The sequence below is a fragment of the Miniopterus natalensis genome, chromosome 14 (genome assembly GCF_054644295.1).
Source record: "Miniopterus natalensis isolate mMinNat1 chromosome 14, mMinNat1.hap1, whole genome shotgun sequence".
NCBI classification, from domain to species: Eukaryota; Metazoa; Chordata; class Mammalia; order Chiroptera; family Miniopteridae; genus Miniopterus; species Miniopterus natalensis.
This window is the reverse complement of record NC_142094.1, coordinates 54,329,738-54,357,612: the sequence shown is the minus strand read 5'-3', so window position 1 is coordinate 54,357,612 and position 27,875 is coordinate 54,329,738. Positions and strand designations below refer to the sequence as shown.

The window sequence follows — 27,875 nt, the reverse complement described above, 5'->3', positions numbered from 1 at the left end:
TCTCTGTCCTCCACGTCTGCCCAGCACTCCTTATTATTTGTCTCTTTTCAAAGACTCCTTCCCTGGTTGCCTGGACACCCTGCACTTGGCTCTAGCCCTCACCCCTACCTCCCAGTATTGCCATCCTTCTGTAGCCACACTCACCTACTGGGAGCTCAGCTGGACTCAGGCTTCTGAGTACCATCTCTATTCGGACACCAGGAGGCAGGGAGGAGACCCAGACCCTTAGCCCAGTATGCAGTGCTGTCACCTGGGGCCCAGTGCACAGGCCAGTGCCCAGTTCTCCAGGAGATTGGGGAAGCAGTGACCCTTGCTCTCCACGCAGCCCAGAAGCCGATTCTGTGTGCCAAGCGGGCTGGGGGCTGACTGGTGGCCTCTTCACAGTCTCCTCCCTGCCCTCCTGGTCCCATGGTCCCATGGGGGTTGCCTGTGGCATTACTGCCTGTGATCTGAGATCTCAGTATACTTTCTCTGTGGGAATTTGGTCTGTTTGCTGAATTTGGGACTCTTATAAATGGGGTCCCGCCCATCCCCATGGTGATAGGATCAGATAAGACGGTGGTCCTGAGTTCAGTACAGTTACAGGGCTGCTTTCTCTGTGTCAGGAAACCACGTCTACACCCTGTACACCTCTCCCCCTCTGAGGCACCATGCCATGCCTGCCTTAGATGTGGTTCTCATTGGAAGCTGACATGGCGAAGGTCTGTATGCAGCCACACTTGCCTCCCAGTCCTCCTGCCCTCGTCCTGGACCTCACAGGCCGTGCTCTATTGCTGTCGGCCAGCCTCCAAGAGCTCACACTGTCATTGCGGGGTTTCCTGTTTTTATCAGTTCTCCAATCGCTGAGGGAGGGTTTAGATCACTGGGTGGGGAGCCAGTTCTTCTATGTAAAGTATTAAATATTTTGTTTGAATCCAGTGGAGTGAGCACTGCAGGTGGGCCTGCTGGACAGCCCTGGAGGACAGGGACACGTCCACTGCCTCTCAGCCTGGCTAACTCTGAGAAGTCACGTTCTGGTGGGACATCCCTGAGAAAGTTCCCTCCACTTGAGTTTTGGGCCTGCGTGGCCCCATGGTGCACACCATCACCATGGAGGTCTGCATGTCCTTCCAGGAGCAGGGGAGGAGGGGCTGCGCTGCCCCTGGGATCTGTCTTTTGTGAGCAATGGCCAGATTTCGGGGAGAGAGGCCCTTGCTGGGGTCATTCAGAAGTATGGAAATCAGACCAGGCCTGCCTCCAGTGGATTGCCCTGTAGAGCCCACTGTCTGGAAGGGGAGATGATTGCCGGGGGTAGGTGCATGGGGGAAGGTGGCAGGGCTCCATAAGCGACTACAGTGATGGCCTTTTAAGTGCTGACTACCTCAGCAACTGCTTGGGCAGGTGGGTGGCGGGGTTTCCTATTGGGAGGTAGGCTTGATCCAGGAATGGGATCCAGGAGGTGGGGGGCCAGCGCAGGGCCTGGTGGCTAGTCAGACAGTGGAGGGTCTGAATGCATCTCAGTCACCCACCTGCACTGCTTTCTAAAACTTAAAATTTGAATCTACAAGGTTTGTCTTGGGAGATGGCAGTGGCATTGGAGCAGAGTGTCCATGAGGGAGGGACCCACAGCTCCATCCATCACAGGGAGGAGGCGAGCAAGACTTGCAGGGTGGAGCAGCACTGTCCCATCTTGACTGCACTGTGTGGTGGTAAGGGGTGTACCCGTGACCAGGGATGATGGGGAAGTGGCTCAGGTCCCCAGATGGCGGTCAGGATGGGACAATCTGGAGCGGGTTGGGGAGTGACAGGTCCTACCCCAAGGCTGGTGTTGGTGCTGCACACAGCAACGAGTTTCCTGGGCTGATGAGGTGCCCTGACTGTCAGGGAAGAACACTGGTGCCACCCACGCTCGTTTTATTTTTCCTTCATTGAATAAAAATAAGTTCACCTTCTCTCGGGGAGCATGGCCTTGGGGTCAACCTCTTACTGGTGCTCCACTGTGACCAGGGGCTTGTCTTCTTGCGCCATCAAGGACCTGATGGGGTTGGGGATGCAACTTGGGCTGTAGGCTGCAGCCTCTCCTCTGTCAGCAGAATGCCCTGTGCTTGGGGTGGCTCTCCCTGCACTGCCTTGGTACCATGAAGCCCACGCTGAACCTGCCACCTCCTCCATCTGCACCCTGGCAACTTCCTGTCCACCGGGCCTTCCTGGCTCATCTTGCTGTGGCCCAGGAGCATGGGAACTGGTGTCTGGGCCTGTGTCCTGGACATGCAGCACTGGCTCTGGTTTCGAGGCTCACTGGCCTGGGCTAGGACAGCCCTCCTTCCTGCCCCACTTCTCTGAATGACTAGCGGTTATTCTGGGAACCAAAGGAGATTTAAAAGCAGAAGGCATTGCTTGGGCCCAGGTATCAGTGGAGGGGACCGCCCCAAGGCCCTGTGTGAGGCCACACTCCAGTGTCTGCAAGGACATGCAGGGACACAGGAGGCGTAGATGCTGGGATCCTCTCTGCCTTTCATTACATGTGCCTGTGGGCATGTGACATAGCCTCTTTTGGCCTGGATGTGTCAGGAAAATAAGAATGACACCCGGCACAGTGGCTGAGGCAGGTACAGGAGGGAACAGAAGCAGGGTACAGGAGGGCCTGGCAGGTGTGTGGCATTGGGGTTGTCAGGTGTCCCTGGGTTCCTTCCTCAGCAGGCCTCTGTCCTCTCCTTCCTGGCTGAGAGCCTCCTTGGGGTGGCAGCCTCATCCTTACTTGTGTCCAGGGCTGAGCAGTGCTCGGGCTTCCTGGTTGATCCATCAGCTGTCCCCAGATTGTGCCAAGGGGATGGCCTTGTTGTGCCCCACCCAGCACTTGTAGCGACACACTGGGTGGTCCTCTGTTGCCCGGAAAGGCCTTGCTCCCCGTTGTTGTGCTTCTGCCTAAGCCGCTCTCTCCTGAGGAGCCCCTTGGCCCTCCTGTCACCACCTCTGTGCAGCACTTCCCCTGCCCCACCCTGACCTGGTTGCAGCTTTGTGCTTGGTCCTGTCAGTCTTCCCTGTTGATACAGATCTCATCACATGACATTCCACTCTGGTGTGCTGGCCTCTGACCCTTGGCGGCAGGGGCGGGGTTTGGGGTTCTACGTAGATGGTTGTAGGGGCAGAGTGGACAGCTATAGGGAATCAAAAGAGCTGTGAGGCCACTGGGTTCCTGAACTCTGCTATGTTCAGGCCCATGATACCCCTGGCCCATGATACCCAGAGCATGGGTGCGACTGGGGGCAGTCAGTCCTCCAGGCAGCTGGGAAAGGCCCAGATCCCTCTGGCGATATTAGTCCTTAGGAGCAGACAGTGGCAGGCAGGATTCCTGGAAGGGACATGGGTGTCCACAGCCTCCCTTCCCACTGCCCCTGGATGGGATGGACACAGATCCAGATTGGGGCAGAGGGCCTCTAGCAGGTGAATTCTCTGCCCCCAGCCTCTGGGCATGACAGCCCATTCAAAGGGCTGTCCCACCTGCTCCCTTTGCCTCACAAGCCTCTCTGATAGTTCTGCCCCCTATGGGGCTGTTGTTCCATGTGCACTCACCTGGCCATCGAAGACTCGCAGGTGGAGAATTTCCATGAATTGGCAGCTTTTTTACTGAAGTTGCATGGGATGGGAGGTTCAGCCTTGCAGGGGCAGAGGGTCTGTCACCTTCCTGGTAGGCACATGGCTGTCTTGGTCTGGGCTTGTCATCTGGTTAGCACAGTGCCGTTGCAGGACAGCGGGGGGCAGGTGTCAGATCCCATGTCTCTACCTACTCCATGTTAGAAGAACAAGAGGAAACACCACTTGGGTCCTCTTTCCCCATTTAGAAAAACAGTCTCCCTCTTGTGCCTGGAGGTGATGGGCACTCAGGCTCTGAGGCATCCTCCCTGGCCTGGCCTCCTGCTGTCCCCATCAGACGTGGCATTGCAGGGACTGTCCCTGCTGGCCCCATGGCAGGTGGTCTTTGTGTATGCCTGAGGCAGGCAGCCCTCCCCTCTGAGCCTGGCCATCCTTGGGTGAGGGCATGTGCTCAGGGCCCTGTGGCCCACCTGGAAGGGGGCTGCATCGGGGTCCTTTTGGTCCAGCAGCTTTGTTAACCACACTGCTCATTAGTCCCAGAGTCCACAGAGCAGATGAAGGAGGACACAGTCCTGAGGACGAGTGTGGGGGCAGCTGCTCCAACCCCAGCATGGACCCCCACTCGGAGCACTTTATCTTGCCTCCTTTGACACTTGGGGGACCATTGGTGGATACCTGCTGGCTCTGTAAGAGGTGAGAGTGTAGAGTTGGGTCAGGGAAGTCTGGCCACGTGGGCGAGCCTGCTTGTGTGGACTGAGAGCTGGGTTGAGTGGTCAGTGCTTTCAAAACTCTCATGAGGCCTCCTCTGCAGAGCCCCTGGGAGCCCCACAGGCAGGCACGGAAGGGTTAGGGAGCGGACAGACCCACCCTTCCTAGTTTGCCCAAAGATGCCCTCCAGGCGTGCTCAGAGGCCTGCGCCTTTTCCAGGTCCCAGGATTGATTGGGGTACATCAGTGGGCACTGGCTCTATCCAGGTCAGCAAGTGTTTACCAAGCACTGAGTATTTACCCCTATGCATTTGCTGCATTGTAATTTGGGGTGAGTTGGGGCTTACTTTCAGACAGATTCATTCTGTTAAGAATGACATCTGTCCAAGTCACATATGTTTTGCTTTTCTTTTCTCCATCACCGTTACGGTTTTCAGATCTGTTGCAACTTCCTGTTTTTGCAGTACCGCTGTCACTACCCTCGCCCTGCATCCAGGCAGCGCATACTGTGCGTAATCCAGGTGGGAGGTGGGAGGCATGCAGGGACTGGGGGGTCGTGGTTATCAATGCTGCAAACAGTCTGGGTGAGCAGTGGAGCCTGACCAACCAGGAAACAAAAGTGGCATCCTGGTGGCCAATTTGATGATTCCAAGACTGTCACCAGGGCCAGGTAGAGTCTCATCTAATTTTCTGAACCCCCCCTCCCCCCAGGGCTCTGTCCTGACTTACATACATGGCCCAGGGGGCACTTGGTGTTTTAGAGGGAGAGTACTTAGGGCAGGAAGTCTGGGCTTCATGCAGGCCAGCAGGTTTTGGGTGGTTCTGCTATGCTGCCCAGGTTCCACCTTGGCTGAGTTTGCATGTGTACAGGTGACGAGGGGTCCAGGAAAGCTGATTTTTAGGGACTGTTAATAGCTCGCCCAGTGGCCTTAGGCTTTCCATTCACTCATATTTAATGAGTTCTTCCTTGGAGTTGGGCCCCATTCCAGGGGCTGGAGGCTCAGCAGGGAGCACCCCTGGGCCTCCCCATGGCAGTGCTCCCATCAGCTCACTGCCTCTGTGGGCATCCTCTGAATTGGCTCGACATAGCTCCCAAGTGCTGGGAGCGGCCCCTGGGCCCCTGGGCCCCTGGGGGGAGGCTCCTAAAGCCTCTATGTGCTGTCTTCCCTGCCCCTCCCCCCAATTTCCTACACTTCCCCCACCATTCCTAATCTAAGACAGGAGGGGTCTGTGGGTAAAGCCTGGAGAGCAGGTGAGGTCATGGAGAACAAGGAAACAGTAAAGGGAGGGTCATTGGGCTGAGGCCAGGAGAGGTGAGGACAGGAGGGGTCTGAGAGGGGCGTCCTAGGAGTCTGGGGAGGACTTTCTCGGGGTGTGAGGAGCGGGCCTCAGGCAGATCCAGGAGCCAGCAGGCAGAGCCATGGTTTGACTTCATGGAGCCAAGATGCCTGGCATGTGGTTGGGACTGTCCTCCTCTGAGGCAGGGGTTCTTCTCTCCTCATCTTAACAGGGCTGAGGCACAGCCCACCTTCTGGGCAGAGGGACCGGGCAGCCTGGCTCAGGGCTTGTGCTCTGGTCCCTGGGCTGCCCTGGCTGCTGAGAGGAGCAGGAGATGGACATGAGGGTGACTTAGGACACAGAGATGCCCTGGGTGTGAAGACTACGGACGGCCTCCTGGGGCAAGTGGCCAGGGCCAGGCGAAGGCTTCAGAGCGTGGGAGTAGCCCCAGAGAAGTAAGGAAGGGGTAGCCGCTGGGGCTACTTCGAAGCAGAAGCAGAGGCTTGAAACAGAGTGGGCCCGCTTGGAAGTGCGGGGCTGGGTGGGTGGTGAGTCACAGAAGCGGCGGGCTGAGAGGCAGCGTGTCAGATTGTGTTGGAGCCCCTGTTTCTCTCATGCACTGGGGACTGCAGCTAATGTCCCCACTTCTGTGGCTTTGGGGAGGGTTCGGTGGGTGGTGTCCCTGCCTTAGCCCACTTTGGCCTTCCCAGGGCGGGGCCTTCAGTGTGGACTGTCAGCTCCCTCCTGCCCACACTCAGGCCAGGGAGCTGCCTGTGCTCTATCAGTACTTTTAAAGCTACTGATAAGTGACCCAGTCCGGAAGGGGAAGAAGTGGGGCTCAGGGCCAGGCCAAAGGGTGAGGAGCTCAGAGCAGCTCGGGGAAGTGCAGCCAAAAAGCATCGGTGCCCTGGGTGGGGTGCCCTGCGAGGTGCACAGGAGCAGCCTGGAGGACCCATCCGCTTTGGAACACCTCCGGAGGGACCAAGGATGGCAAGCATGCGAGCACCAACACGTGTACTCCCCATTTCTCTCTCTCAGTGTAATAAAATTCCGCTTGGGGAGAAAGTTAAAACTGTATCCCAGTTTCTAGGAGAAAATTGATGTCTGTGACCCTAACCTTGCTAATTTTAGATTTCTATAATGAGGAAAGCGTGTAGAGAGGCTCAGAAGGCCTGAACTGCCTCGTCCGTGTTCCGCATGGCACTCGAGCTGCTCTCAGCTCAGCCAACACAGCCAGACTGGTTTCAGCGCTTGTGGCAACTGCTGCATCAGGAGTCTGTGCTGCGGGTGAAGGATGAAGTTTTATACTGTAGGAGAATTAACAGGCACTCCCTCCTGGAATTTAACTTGGCTCCAGCAGCTCGTTGCTTTTCAGGGAGGAAGTCCAGATCCCAGGCTGGGTGGCGCTGACTTGGGGTCTGTGCTGCCCCTGGTGTCCAGCAGCAGGGCTGCCAGGCCTGTACCCATGTTCTGGGTCTGCTTTCTTCGAAATGGGAAGCAGTGCCCTGTGCCCAGGCATCTGTCACATCTAGTGTCTTGGAGCATGGAGCAGAGGGACCCCCAGGCCAGCCCTTCCTTGTCACAGACGGGCCGAGAGTTCCCTGTACTGAAGTTACTAAATACATAGGTCCCCTCCCCATCAGCAGCACGCTCGTGGGTCAGGCACCCTGCTCCTCTCCGGAGCCTGGCATGTCGTAGCACTGTGAGGTTTACCTGGTATTTTTGCTGCTGTGGAGTTCACCCACTGAGCTAACATGCTGAATGTCTTCACAGACACCCATGGGCAGTAGGAGTCCCTCCCCTTTCTTACCATCAAAGCGCTGAGCGCCGAGCCCTCCACTCATCTTGTGGGCGAATCCCTGGGTGCCTGCCCAGTGTGCCCGGACAGGGTTACGTACTTGCATGGGTGTGTGTCCCACACATACATGTGCTCAACTCATACAACGTCCATATGTGCGCATCACCCACGTACACTCAACAACTTTTGGTGCTGCCAGTCCTTTAAATGGGGCCACTCAGGAGGCTGTAAGAGGGGTTTGCTTTTCCCTGGCTACTGTAGCATCATTTTTGAGACTTTTTTCTTGGGTTTTCAAGGATTTCTATTTTAGAATTGTGCAGCCCTTACAGATTTTGTATCTTACTTATTCATAGAGGTATTTTGATAAGGAGGTGACCATGGGGTTTGTAGAACAGCTACTCTTTTCGGGTCTCTGACACTGAGTTTTTAGGGTCACTTACTTTCTCAGAACTGTGATCACATGTATGTACAGACTGGTCTATGCACAGGACTCTTACCACAATGTCTCTCCTGTGTCTCAGGTTGTGTGCACCCCATTTTGTGACTTTGTCGTGATTTTCCTTCCATGAGCCCCGATAACCATGTGGAAGGTCCCTGACCAGAGGGTTGGTCAGTCTTCCTGCCAAAAGCAGTCAAATGTCCTGTGTGGTCCTCCTTGCTTGGTGCATGTGGTTTCTCTGCTGTGCTGACCTCCTCAGCTGAGATGTGGGCAGCTTCAGCCAGTGTAGCTGTGACAACTGGCTGATGAAATATAAGCTTCTGTCTCTAATGAGGTGACAGGTGAATGTGCTGGGACCAGGCAAACTGTGGGACGAGTGGTCCCTGCTGGAACAAGCCCTCCCCAGGGAAGAGCCTTTCCTGGCCGCCCTGCAACACTGGCCATGGAGTGAGTGTTCCTTAGTTGATGTGACTGTGGGATTAGGCTGTGACAGGTCATAAGGTCATTGCTGTGGCTCAGACCACACTTCACCTACACGCTGAGCGAGAGTGAGGGTGGTCGCCAGGTGTGTGTGCAGGGTCACAGCCTAAAATGAATGGGCTTTTTACTGTGGCCCTCTGTTCCAGTTAATTTTTGTACATGGTGTAAGGTGGGGCTGCTCCCTTACTCTTCTGCATGTGGGTTTCTAGCTGTCCTAGCACTGTGCTGAAAGACTCTTCTTCCCTCAGTGAATTGTTTGGCACCTTTCTTGAAAGTATACAGGTTTATTTCTGGACTGTCCATTCTATTCCCTGGTCTGTATGTCTGTCCTGTGACAGGACCACACAGTCTTGATGACAGTAGCTTTGCAGTAAGTTTTGAAATTAGAAAGGATTAGTCTTCTAACTTTGTTGTTTTTTTTTCAAGATTGTTTTGGCTGCTCTGGTCTCTTCCATTTCCCCATGGATTCTCATATTAGCATGTCAGTCTCCTCAGAAGGGACAGCCAGAGTTTCAAGAGGCATTACACTGACTCTCCAGGTTGCTTTGGGAGTATTGCCATCCTAACATTACGTCTTCCCATCCATGAGCATTGATCCCTTTTAATTTCTTTTGATGATGTTTGTAGTTTTCAGTACAAATCTTGTACTTTTGCTTAATTTATTTCTAACATTTTTTTTATTGCTATAAGTCTATTCAGACCTCCTGTTTTTTCTGTTAGTTTTGAAAGTTTGTGTCTTTCTGGGAGTTTATCTTTCATCTGGGTTATCTAGTTGGCCACCATTGTTGAGGGTATTCCCGTACAGTCCTGTTTATTTCTGTAAGGTTGGTAGTAATGCTCTCTTTTATTCCCAATTTTAGTAATTTGAGTCTTCTGTGTTTAGTCAGTCTAGCTAAAGGTTTGTCAATTTTGTTAATCTTTTCCCAGGACCAACTTTTGTTTCATTGATTTTTCCCTGTTGTTTTCCAAGTCTTTGTAGTGGCTGCGTTTATAATGAAACTAGACAGGAGGTGTTATTGACAGTCCCATTGCTGCTGTAACTGCTGGTGAGAGCTTCATTCTCTGCCTTTCACCTCGTTTCTGCTTGTTTTGGTTGACCCCGAGCCTTTCTCCCATTTGTTTCTAAGTGGAGACTGCATTTCTGTGGCAGGCCGATGTGGCCCCCCTTCTCCTCGGTCACTGAGGTGGGCACAGTAGTCTGTGGCGCGGATTTTGGGTCCCCTCTCCTGCACAATTTAGCTTTATGCAGATTCTGTGCACCAGGCACTGGCTGAGGTCCCCTCACTGCAGATTTCTTGACTTTGTTTGTTGCTTGAATAAATGCAAAGGAGGTGTGAGCCAGCTTTCAGCCAGATGCTTCTCTGAGCACTCCGCGTCTCTGAGTACTGTGCAGGGAGCTCTGAGAATCTGCAGGAACCTGGTGCACAGCACCTGGAGCCTGTGGTGCCTGCCAGGGGCTCCACTCACTGAAGTAACTGTCTCCTCCCCGACCTCCTGTGGTTGACAGTAGGAAGAGCAGCAAGTACCTGGACTAGTCTTAGGAGCAGAGCTGGGAAGGGATGCCCCGTAACAACTTTCCACCAGTGTCTCTGTGTTGAGCCACCTTCTGAAGGCTGCCCAGGTGCTCCTGGTCAGCCCTGGGTTACCCCGCAAAGCGTGAGCTCGGCTCACCTATCTGATTCCAGAGACGACCCTTTGGTTGGCCCTGGTCCTTAGGTGGTTCGGACACTTCCTCACTTCGGGGTAATTTGCTGAAAGTCCTATAGACGGAGTTCTGTCCTGTGCACATGGGGTGTGCACTGTGGTGCTGCCCCCTCAAAGGTGTGGCAAGCACTCCCAGGGAGTAGTTTATGGTTGGGTGGGGAAGATAATGGTGGGATTATTTTATAGCCTATCCTAGCTCTTTGTCAGCTGCAGGGCTCTAGTTATAGTAGACAGAACAACTCTTGCTAGTTTTAGCAGAAAAGGAAGTTTTAAAAACAGGTGGCCCCCAGCAAGGGGCCAATAGTCAGGCTTGGGCCCAGGAAGGAGTGGCTGAGCCTGTCTCGCCTCTGGGGGCCATGCTGCTGCTGCTGGGCAGAGGACCCGCCTGGCGGCTGCTGCTGACAACTAACACCCCTCCACCCACCCCCTGCCCTTGCTGTGATGGGTGCCAGGCATGACCTCCTCCCATCATTGGCTTCCAGGGTCAGGGCTGGAGCCCAGGGAACTCTCAGTGACAGAATGATGGTGACACAGGTCCTGTTTTCCAGAGGAGCAGTTCTGAGAGGACAGGAGCCACCTTCCACCAGACCACCACCAGGCCCTATCATTGGGATGTCTCTGCCTCCATCCCACCGAGCATTCAGTTGTAGTGCCCAGTTTTAAATTCTGGTTACTATACACGACAATAATACTTTTGCTTAAAATGTTCCTTGCCAACAGCTTATATTGGCAGTAAAAACAGACATTTGAGGCCAAAATGTAAGAAAAGAGAATTAGAGCTTGAAAACTCTCATTTTCGTGACTTCTGTCTGAGTAGGTGTTCTCTGACATTGCTGAGCGGCTGGGAGTGCATCATTTGTGCTGGGGTCTGGGGTCAGGGATCAGGGGCACAGCCTGCGACTGCAGCTCGCCTGCCTCGTCACCCAGGTGTTTGGAATTCGTTTGTGAGAGTGCAGTGTGTTTGTACATCCTTGAGATTTTTTTAAGTGGCATTTGCTGGAATTTTTATAGCTCCAAGGAGACCAAATGAGGGGATGTCCATGGATGTTAGAGCTGGTCCACTGACATGAGAGCTGGCTGGTTCAGATGCAGTGTGAGGACTATCACCAAGTGGCAAGATCTGGACTTTCTGCCCAGGATATTGCCCCAAAGAAGGAAGGACTCAGGTCACCAGCTCCTGGGCCTCTGTGCAGAGCTTCACAGGATCTGCCCCTTAATGTTGCGAGGTGCAGGTAGCCCCTCCATCAGGAGCCACTGCCACCCCTTGGGATCCCACTCTTTTCCTCTGTTTCTGGGCTGCTCCCAGAGGCTGCCACAGTGCATGGCATCCATACCGCCTCCCCTTCTGCTCCACACTGTGTCTTCTTTGCCCTCCTGTTTGCATGCCAGGAGACCTTTCCAGATGACCCATGCAGGCCAAGAGGACAGTCCACTCCTCACTCTCAAAGAAAAGGGCAGTGATACCCACTGGCAAGGAGGGTACAAGGGATGGTGTCCCTGAGGGAAAAGCGCTCTCCCAGCAGCCGCCCTGGCAGCCAGCTTGCTGGCTCCTCTGAGGCATGACGAGGCTGCTCCCACGCTTTGCTCAGCTGTCAGAGCACCCACCTATGGGCTGGGCATCGCAGGGCTAGTGCTCTTGCATCTGCCTGTGTTCTTGTCATCTGGGAAGCCCTCAAAGGCTTGCATTGGGTCTGCCAAAGGCTGAGGGGTGGTTTTGGCCAGTATTTTGAGGTTGGCAACTTTGGCTTTTTAGCTGGATGGGAAATGTGATATCAGGAAGTGGCTTATCAACAGTGGGTGCTCCCAGCTGTCAAGGAACCCACCTCCTTCTATTTACGCTACCCTAGCTCAAGAGAGACTAAGGGCACTTAGAGATACCAGGCCCTCAGAGCAGCACCACGGAGACCACTGCTGAGAGGTCTCGCTCTGCCTGCAGGCAGAACTATCCCGGAGAGGCTACGGGAGCAAATGGTAGGCGATGGGATGTGCTTGTGTTAGACCCGGAAGCACGCCTTGTGTTGGAGAGACTGGGTAATGTAAGTCAGCATATTCTCAAGTCAACAATTGAGCAATAGGAAAACCCCTTCTTGGCTCATCTCTATAAGTACTAAAAATATATTTGATAAAATTCAGTGTCTTTTGATTAAAAAATTATTATTCTTAATAAAATCGAAACAGGTATATTTTTCCTTAATATGGTTTTAAAACATGGAAATCAAACATTTCTATTAGAGTCAAGGTTAAGACAGATAGATACCTGATATAAATATGATTATATGATGTAGGTCTAGGAGCTCTAGCTAGTGCACTTAGTAATTAAATAAGAGAAAAAAAGAGTAAAATATTGGAATGTTAGAATGGAGAAACAGAGCTGTTTTTAATATTTGCAAATCATATTGCATATTTACACATTTACATATTTACAAATCATGTTACAAATATGGTTATGCATCTGGAAAGCATATGTATTTACAAATCATATTTACACATATGACTATGCATCTGAAAAACTCAGGATCTACTGAACACCTAGAATGTAGTACAGCAATGAAGTTATTTAATACATCGCAGCCAATAGCGTTGTTATCTGTCTGAACAGAAGAGACCCCACCCCGTTTGTGAAAATCAGATACATGGGCATGAACTTAGGAAAAATGATCTATATGAAGACAGCTGAACCCAGTGAAAGGCTGAAAAAAGGCAGTGGTGAAGGCGCAGACAGCTTATGCAGGACTAGTAACTTTTGGGGGGTAGGTGCTCAATAAATGGTATTTCTTTTTTCTTTTTTTAAAATATATCTTTATTGATTTCAGAGAGAGGAAAGGAGAGGGAGAAAGAGAGATAGAAACACCAATGATGAGAGAGTCATTGATCGGCTGCCTCCTGCATGCCCCCAACTGGGGATCGAGCCCGCAACCCGGGCATGTGCCCTGACTGGGAATCGAACCCCCATCGCCTGTATCCTAGGTTGACGCTCAACCTGTGAGCCACGCCCAGCCGGGCAATGTTATTTCTTTTTAATTCAAGGCAATTTACTGTCCAAATTATCCAAATTGTCACTCATATTCTGCCTTGCCATTTTACTAAAATCTCTTAGTGTGTGCATATTGATTTGGGTTGTAAGTTTCTTGAAGGCAGTTTCTGTTATGGCGTCTAAATTTTTCATGATTAGAATAATTTTGTGTAATGCATGGTATAATTCAGGTCAACATAAATAAATTTTTATTTATTGAATTAAACAAATTTTTTTAACCTGATTACATCCTTCAAAATTCATTCCTTCATTCCCTTATTTATTCACTCATTTGACAGATTACATGTGAACGTTATTTATTTTTAAGATGAGACTTGAGACATGAGAAGAGCCATTCAGTTTGGCTGTTAATGTAACCAGTTTCAGGACCGTGGCTGCTTTAGTTTGAGAACAGGAGTTGTCCTATTCACCTGCAACCACCGAAGCAGGAAGTGTACACAGAGGGGCGAACAATTTTGTTTCTAGGTGTAAATACTGGTTTCAATTGGGGACAATCATTAAAAACTTTATGGTGTAAGTGACTGACTGAAGCTTTATGGACTAGTGACCAGAACTTTTGTCTTTAAATCTGACAAGTCTCCCCGGAAACACAGTGTCAGGATGCTATGGGTTGCAAGTAACAGACTCTCTTACTGACATTGGCTTAAATAGCTTTTTAATCCTGTACACAGTGGAAGGTTTGGAGGAGGAGGCTGCTGGGTGGGCTGATGGCTCAGCGTGTCACCTGGCTCCAGCTCTCTCATCCCTCCATCCTGCCATTCCCTGTGCCTGTGGCAGTCCCTCTTGGACAGAGGTTGGATGGCCCCCGTCAGATTCTCACACCAAACTCTGCAAAAGCAGGAAGGAAACACATGGGGTAGGGGTGAAGGGCATGCCATTCAAAAACCAAAACAAGAAATCCTACCTTTTTCTTGGGCAACTTCTATAAAACTTTTTAGTTGGAAAAATTTTAGATTTGCAGCCAGGTTGCAAACAGCACAAGAGTCCCTGTGCCTGCCTCCCATGAACGTTGCACACAATGGTGGTACCTCTGTCAGAGCTGAGAAATTAACATTGGTTCCACAGTATTGACTAAACCACGGACTTCATTTGGGTCGTACCAGGTTCCCACCAATGTTCCTTTTCTGTCCCAGAGTTCTGTCCTGGAACCTGCATTAAGGTGCCTTGTCTCCTCAGTCTCCCTTGGCTGTGTGACATTCATTCCTCAGTCTTGTCTCCAAGTGTACAGGACATTCACCATGAATGGAACTTGCAGGTTAGGGTGTTGCTCTGGGTGAGTCAGGGAGTGAGGGTGAGTGAGTGTGAAAGCCAGGACATGACTGGACATGATTGTAGACTTTATAACAATGTACACTAGGCTACACTCAATTTATAAAACAACCTGAGATTAAATCAGGCACAAGAGAAAATGATGCAATCAAGACACTCTGTAGCCCGGCCGGGCGTGGCTCAGCTATTGAGGATCAACCTAGGACCCAGGAGATCGGGGTTCAATTCCCGGTCAGGGCACATGCCCGGGTTGCGGGCTTGATCCTCAGTTGGGAGCGTGCAGGAGGCAGCCGATCAGTGATTCTCTCATTGTTGATGTTTCTCTCTCTCCCTGTCCCTTTCTTTCTATGAAATCAATAAAGATATATTTAAAAAAAAAAAAAAGACACTCTAAACATGAGACGTCTGAGGCTACTGCCAGTGTAACACAGCTGCTGTTTATACCACACCTTTTCTATAAGTAAGAGAGTACACTCAAAAATAGCAGTGAAAAGTGTAGTAAGTGCATAAACCTATAACACTGTCATTTATTATCATCATCTAGTCTCATGTCCTGTACATAAGTATAGGGGCTGCAGTTTATATGATGGACAGCTTCACACACGTGAGGAGCATTGTGCTGGGACCATGTTATCACAACTACAATGTCACTGGGTGACAGTTTTTCAGCTGCATTATAATTTTATGGGACTGCTGTTGTATGTGCAGTCTGTCGTTGATTGAATGTAGTTATACAGCTGTGACTGTATATACATGTATCAAATAAATAATCACATTTTACACCTTAAGCTTAGACAATGTTATATGTCAATTCAATCTTAATAAAAGTGGGGAAATGGAGGTCAGTGAGACATGTTAGAACCTAGAAAGAGATATGATTGTGCACAAGAACGTGGCTTGCGGTGGTTGCATTTCAGTCAGAGAAGATGGGCTGTCGGTGTGTTCTAACACAGTGCGGTAAAAACATCCCAATCCCCTTCTCAGCCCTTACACCAGATAATTCTAAATGGGACAGAGATTTACAGAATTTCGTCAAATCTAAGAATGTCAGGTAGGACATGCCGTTATTTTCTGTATTTTTCAGGAAGGAAAAAGAAAACCAGTGCCAGAATATAAGAAAAAGTACAAAAAAGAGTAAAAGAAAACTGTCAGCATAGAGACCTTTCTCAGTATCACGCGCACAACAGTCATACTAGGAAAGATCGATAAATTCCTTCTACAGATATTGGCATGCCTGTTATATTCCAAGCACCTTCCTAGGCTCTGGGGAAATGCTGTGAACAGAACAGAAAAGTCTTTGGCTTCTGGCCACTTATATTCCAGTCAGTCTCTAAGTGATGTTCATTTTCAGGATATTTGTTTCCATTTAGACTGGTCTGCTAAGGTGAAGATGGAAGGCATGGGGTGCTTGTCAAAGCTGTTTCTGCACCCGAGGCCCTGCCTGCTGCCCCTCAGGTCCAACCAGCCTTCCAACTTCATTGTTTCAATACCTGGTTATTTAAAATTATCATTTAATTTTCTCCAAATACAAAGTTTATTGAGAAAAGACAGCGTGACTTTTATACTCCCACTCTTTTTGGATCATCATGTGATAACTTAGTGCTCAATTACAGTATCTTGAAAAAAATGTTTATGTGCTGGCCAAAACTACAGGTCCTTCCTGGTGTTCATCTGGTTCTGTCTCAGCAAGAGCCAGTTACCGTTTCGTGTGCATGTCTCTCACGGAAAGAAACCCTTTCACAAGTACCAGCAGTTAAGTGCCAGTATTTCCAGAATTATTCCTAGCAGCTCCATGAGATCAACAAAATTATTAAGCTATCTTTAATTAAAGCCTTGAATTTTCCATTTCAATCAAACTATTAAAAGATTTTGTGAAAAAATAATGAGGATTGAAATGTTATTGCCCCAGACATGTAAATTTGCTGCATATATTTGCAAAAAGTGAGGTAGTAAATCAAGATTGCAATGATATGTTCTTATTCATTGTCTCTTTTTTAAATTCTTATAAACATTGGACATCTGAGAACATCTGGTTGATTCTGGCCACAGTAGATGGTGTTAAATTTGGATACTTTCTGAATCTTTTTCTTTTGGATTGTCATCAATTCTCTCTGGTTAAAAACAATTGACGTTTTATTTAAAATGTTTTATTCTATGATGCTGACTTAGGACATTCTCATGACTGTCTCCTCAATGATGAGCTCACTTTTGCTGTGAGCCATCGAGGGCCTGGACCCACTGGTGGCGAGAGCACTCTGGGCAGAGGGGACATGTCATATGAGCCTGTGAGGATTGCCATCGTTTTGTTCATGGATGGACCGGGCTGGTGCCGGCAAGTGAGCTGAGGCTCAGGGTGGCTGGGTTTCCCCTTTAATGTAAAGCTGTCTGTGGAGTGCCACCTGGAACTCTGTGAGAGGGAAAGCCCTGGTCGATGGCATCGGGAGTGGGAGGCTGTGGGACACTGGTTTGCTGGTGGCGAGTGGCCTCCAGTTGGGGAGCCTTACAGCTGAACAGATGATACAAAGTGTGGAGTGTAGCTGAAGTGCAGTAAGTCTACAGTGAGAAAGATGAAGTTTCTCTCAAGCCCACGCTTGGAACTGTGAAAGCCCACAAGGTAGTTTGAATGTTAACTGAGGGCCCAGATGAGGGGTGAGCTGTGGCCCAGCTGGGTCCTGGTCTCATGGCTGCTGGTGGCATTCTTTTGCACATTGTGTCTATGCCTGGGGCTGGTTTTGCCCATCTCTGGGAGACTGCCTGGCCCTGCCAGCCTGAGGTGTTTGGACCACACCTGCTTTCCACCTGAGTGTTGGTCCTTTCACCTGCACCGGGGCCCCTGGAAAGGTCTACAAGGCCCAACAGCTACCAGTGGGCTGGCGTTGTCCCAGGCAGGCTTTAGGGGGCGACTGGCACTCGCCCCAAGAGCTCACTCTAGTCAGGGTGGGTGGGAAGGGTGTGCACAAGCTGAGGCACCTGCAGAGTCCACACCTGTCAGCCGTCGGCCCTGAATGGACAGTGTCAACCTGGCTCAAAATCATGAAATTAGTAACCAAAGCAATCTAACCACATCCACAGTCATTTGGAAACTAATGAAAAGGGGAAAAGACCAGAATGATCCCACTTCCCTAAGCAGACCACAACCATCTGAGTATATTTACTTCTAGGCTTTTCCCCGCAGAAGTCGTTTATTTGAAATTCTGTGAGCAATGTTTATGCTGCCGAGGAGTCAAGTATGAACTCAACCAGCTGCGCCCTGGTGCTACCCTCAGGGCCACCCTTCCGGCAGCCCTGCTCATGCCCAGGGCCTAGGGGTGTGGGGGACCCTGAAATGTTGCCTGCCTTCTTTCTTTCTTACTCGTACAATAGCTTGCTTCTCACACTTGCTCCCAAAGGGCCTGACATAATTAAACTGGCTCTGTCCACTCCCATACCATGCAAACGATTTCTCTGGGTTGCTGCCCACCACAGCTTTCCCAGTGCCCCAGCTGCTACCTCACCCACGGTGGCTCCTGAGCTGCTGCCCGGGCCCCTCTTCTTCGGCAACCTTGGTTTCTGCCTATCTCTGCAGTCACATTGGCAGAGGCGGAGCCGTGTACACAGCCGTGAAGACCAGTCAGGGTCAGGCTGCAGGGCTGAGGCTGGGTGCCCTGCTCTAGTCCCCTCCCCACGAAGACCTGCACCTCTCCAGGGCTGGTAAAATGTGCTTTTCCAGGGTCACGGGGGACAGCTCCAGGTCTGAGAGTTTTGGCTCTTTGCAGGGTGAGGGGTGGGTTCAGAATGAGGCAGTGGGTTAGTGCTGGGCATCGCCCTGGGTTCTAGGACCCAGTCCCTGGGGAATTGGAGGTCCCAGCCCGGGATGGAAAGGGGGCAAGAACCCTCGCCTTGGCTCCTGACCATGGATGGCTGCCCAAGGCCTTGGTGGCTAGAGAGGTTTCAGGCTGGGATGTCGTCCTCTTTGCTTCTCTGTCCATCTCCCTCCTAGCACTCTGCCCACTCTGGGGCCTAAACTGCACACAACACAGATGCCCTTCCACTGGGTTGGCTGGCAGTGTGTGTGTTGGAATATTCTAGGTTTCTTGGAACACAAGCTTGTCTGCGTTACTTTAAATATATCTTTATTGATTTAAGGGAGAGGAAGGGAGAGGGAGAGAGAGACAGAAACATCAATGATGAGAGAGTCATTGATCAGCTGCCTCATGCATGCCCCCGACTGGGGATCGAGCCCACAACCCCAAGCATATGCCCTGACCGGGAATTGAACCTCAATCTCCTGGATCCTAGGTCAACTGCTGCGCCACACCCGGCCAGGCTTTCTGCATTACTTTAAACATTAGCTGTTTACCTTCTACATTAAGCAGACGTCTCAATGGATTTATGTCTCACTTGTGCCAACTGGAGTGCACGCTTTCTGAGAGTTGGCCAGCCGTCCTCCCACAGCCGGCCCCGAGCTCCAGAGCAGACCTCCTTGTGCTGCTGAATGGGCGCTGCTGGTGTCTGCTTTCTTTTTGCCTGTTTTCCCAAATGCTGGTCACAACCGACCAAATTGATGTGAGCCCACTAAAGGGCCGAGAGCTGCAGCTGGAAGAGCCTGTTCCAGGGTGCATGGATGCTCAGGGGCTTGGGAAACTTTGAGGGGGACCTTGGAAGAAGGACTTTGAAGAGCGTGTGTGGGACTCTGTGGGGCAGGAGCACAGAGGCAAGAGGGTGCAGGGCCTTCACAGGAGGGGTGCTGCGCCTGAAGAGAAGTTCAAAGGACAAAACCAGCCCTCCAGGCTCTGGATCAGCTGTTGTTGAATAACCTGCCTGAAGGTTCCAGGCTGGTCCTCTTGGTTGGAGAGCAGACAGCTCGAGTGGGTACCGTGGGTTCCGTTTGAGATGGGGAAGAGCCCAGTCACTGTCTCCTGGCTGCCGTGCTTTGTGCAAAATCACAGATAGGACCTCAGTTTCAGCCCTGTTAGCTTTTATTGCTAAATTCTCTCCAAACATTTATTTTAAAGATTGAAGTTACGGAAAGAACTAGGACATCATGTATCGTTAACACTTGTATGTCCTTCGCTTCGATTGCCATTAACGTTTTACTATCCGTGCCTTATCACAGCTGCCCGTGCATTCACCCATCAATCCGTCTCATGCTCGTGCATTTCAGAGTAAGTTGCAGACAACACATACTGCCCTGTGAATACTTCAGTAGGAATATCAATAGCTAGAGTTCAGTATTGGTTTAGTATTTTTAAAAAAATATATCTTTATTGATTTCAGAGAGAGGGAGAGAGAAACATCAATGATGAGAGTCGTCATTGATTGGCTGCCTCCTGCACACCCCCAACTGGGGATGGAGCGCGCAATCCGGGCATGTACCCTGACCAGGAATCGAACCGCCATCTCTGGATCCTAGGTCAATGCTGAAGTGCTGAGCCACGCCCAGCTGGGCTAGTATTTTGATATAAAATATACATACAGTGAAATGTGCAAATTTAAGGATACATTTGCTGAGTTTGACAAATGCTTATGTTGAATCCAGACCATTATCAGAATGTAGAATGTGATCGTCACCCCAGAAGGTAGCCCTGTACCCTTTGCCTGTCGATCCCTGTCCCCGAGGGAGGCAGGCTCTGGTTTACCTCGGGTCCTGGGAGTCAGATTGCGGGTCCCACAGGAGACTCAGTCTCTCGAGGATGGTTTTGAAGGTGGTCCACGTTGTTGCCTGAGTTCCTGCCTTTTGTGGCCAAGTGGTATAGTTTCTGACTGTCCCGCGGCCGTTGGCTCTGCTCGTGGAGGCACACCTGGGCTCATCTCGCATGAGACGTCTCGCATGGCTGCTGCATGAACATTCTTGTACAAATCCTTTTGTATTTCTCTTAGGGAACTCCACCTGGGAGTGGAGTCAGTGAGTCGTAGGTGTGTGTGTTTTCAGTTTTCTCAGAAACTGCCAGAACTTTCCCCAAAGTGATCACGCCATTTTACATCACACATTAATGTGCAACGTTTGGCTGCCCCTCCTCCTTACGAATGTTTGCCGTTTTGGTCTTTGTCATTTTTGCCATTCTGGTGGGTGCCCAGTGGTACCTCATTGTGGTTTTTACTTTTGTCCCCCTGATGACTAATGATGTTGAGCACCTTTTTAGGTGCTTACCGGCCATTTGTGTCTTTTTTATTTTTGGTGAAGTGTTTATTCGTATGACTTGCCCAGGGTCATTGCGTTACTTGTTTGCATGACCGAGTCTCAGGAGTTCATGTGCCCCACACACCAGCCCTTTCAGACATTCTCTCTCACGCTTCCTGCATCTTCTCAGTGATGGTTTCAATGACCACAAGTTTCAGGTATGATTTCCTAATGATTACTGCTTTCTGTGCCCTGAGAAATCTCTGTACTGCCGTGTCAGGGAGACTTTCTCCCCTTGATTCCTTCATGATTTTACCTTTTACATTTAGCTTTTTCATTCATCTCAGATGAATTTTGCCTGATGTGAGGCCGTGGTTGAGATTTAGTTTTTCCATGTGGATATCAGCTAATCCTTCACCGTCTGTTAAGATTTTGTTTCCTGAGTGGATTGCTTGGTCACCTTCGTTGAAAATCAGAGTATAGGTGTATGTTTCTTTCTGGACTCTGTTCTGTTCTATTGATCTGTTATCGAATTTTATTCCAGGATCATCTGTCTTGGTTACTGTAGCTTTATAGGAAGTGTTGACATCAGTTTAAGTCCTCTCACTCCATTCTTGTAAAGATTGCTTTGGGTCTTCTGGGCCTGATGCGTATCCAGGGATGCTGCTGAGATTACGACCCTCGTTACACAGTATCCACAGATCAGTGTAGGCAGAACTGACATTTTAACGATTCTGAGTCTTTTGCAAATGACCATACATCACATTGTTTATTTAGGTCTTTAAGTTCTCTCAGTAGTATTTTGTAGTTCTCAGCATAGAGGGCTTGCATCTTTTGTTAAGTGTATTTTTGCATAATTTATGTTTTTTGGATGCTATTAGAAATGGTATTTTAAAACATTTTATTTTCCAGTTGTTTGCTGTTGTGATGTAGAAATGCAAATGAATTTCTGTGGGTTAACTTAGTATTCTATGACCTTGCTAAAATGTAACTCTTCAGAGTCCTTAGGGCTGTTTATGTCAACATCCAGCACCTGCAGAGAGCCAGCTATATAGCTGTCTCTGACCTGGGTGCCTCCTTCTCGCTGTCTCCTGCCCTGGTCGGGACCTTCCACTCCATGTGAACCAGGGTGCTGCGCTGGTAAGCAAAGTGGTAGCTGGAGGTTGCTTTTTATTGTTTTAGATGTTCTTTTATTAAACTGAGGAAGTTTTCTCCTATTTCTGATGTTGCTTTGAGTTTTTTTAACCACGAAAAAATATTGAATGCTGACCAATGCATTTTTTTGCACCTATTGAAATTATCACTGTTGGTTTTCTGCTTTAGTCTGTAGGTGTGGTGAATTACATTGATTTTCCAACCAAGCCAGCATTCCTGCTAAACCCTACTCGGTCGTGTTGTATTCTCTTTTTACATATTTCCGCATTTGGTTTGTGTATCCTTTTGTACCGTATTTCACAGATTCTGAGATGTCCATTTGTAACATATTTCTAGCTGCCCTTCGAGGGAAGACTCAGTCTCTGAGTTCCTTTTTCTTTCTTGCTGTGACCGGCGTAGCTGGAGCGGAGGCCGGAGTGGAGAGGTGGGCTCAGGGCTCAGAGCTCAGTGCGCCCCCTCTCTGATGCCTGCAGGCCGCCTGGCCCCCAGGCTGCTTGCTGCCCGCCCGCCTTGCCCTCGCACTTGTCATTTGGTGGAGGGCTGACCATCACTTCCTTCTACAAGACTATTTTTAGCCTCAGTATATTTCTGACTGCACAGACAAGATTTCCCTTCACATGAGAGGAAACGGTTTTCCACAGGGATAAGCGAGTGGCGGGGCCAGGATTTCCTGCGGATCGCACAGTGAGGACCAGCAGCCCCTGCACTGGAGGCCCCACGTCTACAGGGTGCAGGAGCCCAGGGTACTTGTGTTAAATGGCTCGTGTTTGAAGGTGTTAAGGATCTATTTGAGGAAAATGCGGTTCCCGGTGGTCACTTCTTTTGTAATGCGGGCCTGCTGTCTCAGCACTGGTTAACCTCAAGGGTTGGAGTGCGGCCTCCAGGACTGGCGAGGGGCTTTGAGTCCACAGCTGCCCTCAGCCCAGGCTCCAGCATGGCTTCTAGACCCAAGTGGTCCTTCCTGCTCCTGAGAGTGATCCTTGTGCTGCCAGTGACACCTCAGCTCCAAGTGGCCAAGGAAGCAGTGGTGCCTCCCTCTCCTCTGGGACCCAGACACCAAGGGGTCTCAGACTGTGGGGGTCAGAATGGGGACTCCTGGTTCTCCAACTCTGACATCCGGGGGGAAGCGATGCCCACGGGGTGGTCCTGCTAGGCTAGGCTTTCCAGTGCCATTGCCCACTGTCACCATTCTCACACCCTGGGTGGGGGCTTCCTTCTGCATGGCCACCCGGGCTTCCAGCATCTTCTTTCTCCTGTGTGCACTCTCACAGCCTGGCTGTTGGCTTCCTCAGGAAACTTTCCTCCAGGCATCTCTACAGGTTTAGACTATACACCTGTAGTTAATCAGGATGTGTTTGAGTGACTGCTGTGTTCCCTGCCTACAAAGGTGACAGAGATGGGGGTCCTTTTCTTCAAAACTGTCATCTCCCAGCTGTGAGTGCACAGACTAGAATCGGACGAGGTTCCAGAGCGCTCTCCAGCCCACCCCTCGCCTCCCTGTGCAGACTGGGTGTGTGTGGGCTGTTTGGGGGGTGGAGGGTGGCACTCACCTACGCATGTGGGGCCATGTACACTGTGGGTGGATGGGCCATTCTCACAGTGCACCTCAGGACCCTGACTGCACATCTCACGGGTTCTGAGATGTCCATTTGTACCGTATGTCATGGATTCTGAGACGTCCATTTGTACCGTATTTCTTTGATTCTGAGAAGTACATTTTTCACATTTTTAGTGTCTCTGGATTGAGAAGAGCCTTCAGTGTTCCAGAACTCCTGAGGTGGCTGACAGAGTGGCATTTAGTGAAGTGTGGTTGTAGTAACTGGGGAAGGAGTGCTTGATGGTGCTATCACTCCTTCTCCCCAGCATGTGCTCATGATTCACACGCTGAGCTGGGGATCACAGTTCTGTAGTCTCATTCCAGCCTGCCCGCCCCGCCTTTGTCTTTCTAACCTTGACGGTGTGAAGAGCCTAGATCACTCATCCTGCAGGGTGTCCCTTTTGGGATCTCCACTTGCTTCTCCCTGGCCATTTTGGGCTAGACATCATCTTAGCAAAACACTAGACAAGGGGGGGGCACCCTGCCTCCACCTTGGGAGGCCCCCTGCCAGCTCTCACCTGGAAAGAGGTGACTGTCTTTTCACATAGAAGGTCATGTGGAGACCTTTCCTGTGACTCCTCTGTTTGGTCTTTTGCCCATTTTTCTATCAGACTTTCTGTTGTTTTTCTTTGACTTCTAAGATTCATCAAATATTAGGAAGACTCTGTGTGATTTACGTTATAAACATTTCAATCAGTCTGACATTTGTCTTTTGATGTTGCTTATGGTTTTTGCCATGCAGAAGTCTTTTTCTCTTTTTTAATTGTAGTTGAATGCATCATTCTTTTTTAGAAATGGTGTTTGGATTTTGAGTCATAGTGTATTTTTCCATATGAACTTTAGCATCAGCCTATCTAGCTCTGGCTGGGAGGGGCGGGTCACTTACTTGAGGTGGGACAGTGTCATTTATAGACGGACCTGGAGAGGACGGATGGCTTTATGGTGCTGAGTCACCCTCCAGAGAACCAGGGAGGTCTCCATTGACTCAGGGCCACTTTAGTCTCTGTCAGAAATGGTTTAATGTGTTTCCCTTACAAAATGTTCACATTTTAAAATTTGTTATTTTTTTTAGCTTTTATCTTTCTTTATATTGCTATTGTAAATGGGGTTTTCCTTTTCCAACGTATCTTCTAACTGGCTATTGTTTGTATTTATGGCTGTTGATTTTTATATCTTAATTTTACATCGTGCTATTTTCCTAAATTCTTTTATTGTTTTTTGGTTGTATCACCGAGTCCCTGGTTTTCCACGTGTTCTGTCATGCCATGTGCAGATGTGGGTAGTTCAGTTCTTCCTCTCAGGCATTATGCCTCTGATTGTCTTTTCTTTTTTATCTAGTTCCTTACTGTCTTTGAGATAAATTTAAACAGTGGTGGAAATAAGGGAGTCTTTGCCTCATTTCTGACCTCAGTGGGAGTGGCTCGTGTTTCTCCACAAAAAAGGGACCTCCTCTAGGAAGGAGCTGTGAACATGTGTGTGGTGGGTAATATTTCCAATACACAAGATTCTGTTATATTCAGAGTTGTTGCTATTAAACAAGAAATAATAAAATAAAGGAAACATTTCACTCAAAAAGCTAAATTATGCTCCTGAAGGAGCATAGGAAGGATAAATATAAATCCCAATTTTATTGAATTAGAAAAACGCAGAAAAAAGCCTACAAAAACAGTAAATTCAGGAAATGTAAAGAATTGTTTGTTTGAATACATAAATGAAATAAATACCTTATAAGGCTAATTATTTGAGGGAAGGGTGGATGGATGGACAGACGGACTAGCATTTAGGAACAAGGATCTCCCAGTTTAACAATTTGTTTTACACGGTGGGCTATTCAGGCAAAATGTTATATTTTACCCTTACCACATACCTTATTCCAAAATAAAATCTGAATGGGGCAAGAATGTTTAAAACAATCATTATTTTACTTTATTATACACCCCCCACACACATTTATAGTATTAAGGACATGTATTAGTTTTCTCTGCTGTGTAACAAATCACCACAAACTTAGTGGTTTAAAACAGGCGTCTGCTTTTTGTCTCATGTTCACGTAGGTAGAAATTGGGCACAGCCTAGTGGAGCCCTCTGCTGGGGCGGGGGGGTGGGGGGTTCTCTCAGGCTGCATTCTCATCCGGAGACCTGCTGGGGAAGAAAACCTGTCTGCGCTCCCTCGGGCTGTGGGCAGAGGTCATTTCCTGGGTTCTTTAGCATTCACACAGCTTGTTCCTTCAGGGCCAGCAGAGAGTGTCCTCTGCTTCCAGAATCTGACCTTTAGAGCCTCTTTTAAATGGCTTACCTGGTATCTGATAAGGTCAGACCTGCCCAGGATATGCCCTTTTGATTAACTTGAGATGAACTAACTTTGGAAATTAATTACATCTGCAAAGTCCCTTCACCTTTGCCAGGTAATGTTACCTAATCTTGGGAGTGATATCTTATTGTCTTCAGGGTCCCGCCCATATTGGGAGAAGGGGGCCATGGTGGGACACTGGGAGGAAGTTAGAGTCCTGCCTACGACAGGAAGTCCCTATCAATTCCTGGTCCATCAAAATTTTATCATAAATGACTGTGACTTTTATTGAAGAACTTTTATTGAAGGTCTTTTTACTTTTATTTATTTCTTCTCTAATGTACTTCTTTATGTAACTTCAGAATTTTGACCTATACAATTCTCCCTCTCCCTGAAGAAAACATTACCTTTAGGGCAGAGACCAGCTCAGCCTCCACTTTGGGCTAAAACGAAAGTGTTTTTCTAAGATCTAGTTTGTGTGTTTATCTCTTATTCTTACTTTAGTGGCTTTAAAAATAACTCTGTGTTAACCAAACATGGGCTGTAGCTGTGAGGAGGCTGGCACCCGCGTGGCCTCTAGGCCTTGCCCAGAGCTGCTCCTGGGCAGAGCTGCCACGTTGTCATGTCAACACAGAGCCCGTGCACTTGAAATGTGGCCAGTGTGACCGCGCGGAATCGCAGTCCTGCTGCCCAGCTGGGGCAGGGCCCTCAATGAGAGGCTGCTATGAAGGGCAGGCCTAATTTTATAGAAACTAGGATGTGTGCATGTAAAAAAATCAGTTTGGGTTTTGGTCTTGGCAGGAGAGCATTCCTAAGCGTGTGTGTATGTGCACACAGGCTGTGCTTTATTGTTTGAAGGTCTGTTTTCTAGAAGTTGGGAGCCGTAACTGACAAAGCTTTTCAGTGCTTCTATGTGTCTCTGCTATAGTCACTCCCCTTTTTCTCATGGTGTCTTGGGAGACGTTCCGCGTGCTCCCCATGGCTCTGACGGTGTGGACTGGCCCAGAACAGGGACCAGGGGTCATGTGCCCTGGTTTATCTCACTGAGGACATGGTACTAAACTCCTTACTTTTAGTGGGATAAGATTTGAGACAAATATTAGGATATCGGACTGTAAATTCAATTGCGATTTTTAAGAAATTACGTTTTTTTCCTGCATCTTCAGGAAAGCATTAGGGAAATTAAACGAGAGGATTATGTGCCAGGCAGGAATAGTTTTATATGTGGAGTTTAAAGAATTGTATTAACATCTGAGTTGCTCTAACCCTGCAGATTGTTCTCATCTTTGTTTTCATGGCTAGGTTTCGCTCCTTTGACATTTATGTGGAGTCGCAGTGCATGCAGTGACGCTGGGCTCTGCCACCCATGGTTTTCTGTGTCTCAGTCCAGTTGAGCCTATGGGACCTCCCCTTCTTATCACTAGGCTTGAAGCTTTCATTTTTCATATTTTAATAAGATAAGAGGACAGTGCAGTAATGTACCTAGAGTGAGTCCTCTCACAGCTGACCACAGCAGGCGCCGTCCCTGCGGTTCTGGTGTCCTGGTTCGGGGCTGAGGTGGGATTGGAGCTAGAGGGAGTGCTCAGGGCAGTGGTTTCAGTGTGTTCACAGGGTAGTGTAACCACCACCACAACTAAATCTAGAACATTCCATCATCCCCCCCACCCACTTTGTGCCCATTAGCACTCACTCCCGCCGCCCCACCCACCATGGCAGCAGCCGAACTCCTGTCCCTGTGGACTTGCCTGTTGCACACATTCCATAAAATGGAACCACACAGGGCTTACCCTTTTGCGTCCGGCCTCTTTCACTCACATCATGTCTTTGAGGCTTGTCCGTGCCGTAGCCGGTGTCAATGCCCACTTCCTTCCTGTGGCTGAGTAATATTTTGTTGTGTTTCAGGCCACATTGGCTTATTGTGACTAATGCTGCGAACATTGGGTACCTGTTTTTGGGTGGACACAGGCTTTCTCTTCTGTTGGGCATGGACCATTTTTAAGTGTGCAGTGCTGCAGTGATGAGTATGTCACGTGGCTGTGCAGCGGGACTCTAGGACTGTCCCCCTGCAGACCTGAAACTGCACCCACTGAACAGCCTCTCAGCCTCGCTGCAAGCGTAGCTCTGCTTGAGTAGTCTCACGTCTCACTGAGGGCTGCAGATTCCCCCCTGCCTTGTCCACAGTTGGGTTTGGATGGGCCACATGCCCCCCTTGCTGGTGAGTCTGGTTGTCCAGGACTCCCCAGCAGAGATGATAGGGACACAGGGTCAGGGTCTTGAGCCATCAGTGAGGGGACAGGGAAGAGCAAGCCCTGTGGTCAGGATCTCCGAGGAAGGGGCAGCATCTCGAATCTCATAGACTCGAGTACTCCATGCCTGCTGGTGCCTGGAGCATCCAGAATCTGGAAGCTGGTGCTTGGTGCTGTGGGTCCTCCCAGCTTCTAAGCCCACCTG

At 49.6% G+C, this 27,875-nt stretch overlaps 1 protein-coding gene across 2 annotated transcripts in view; it reads left to right on the top strand.

The window, feature by feature from the left end:
- Window positions 1-27,875, top strand: part of INPP5A (inositol polyphosphate-5-phosphatase A) — a 133,738-nt gene that overhangs the window by 4,471 nt on the left and 101,392 nt on the right. The gene's annotated exons all lie outside the window — the stretch shown is intronic.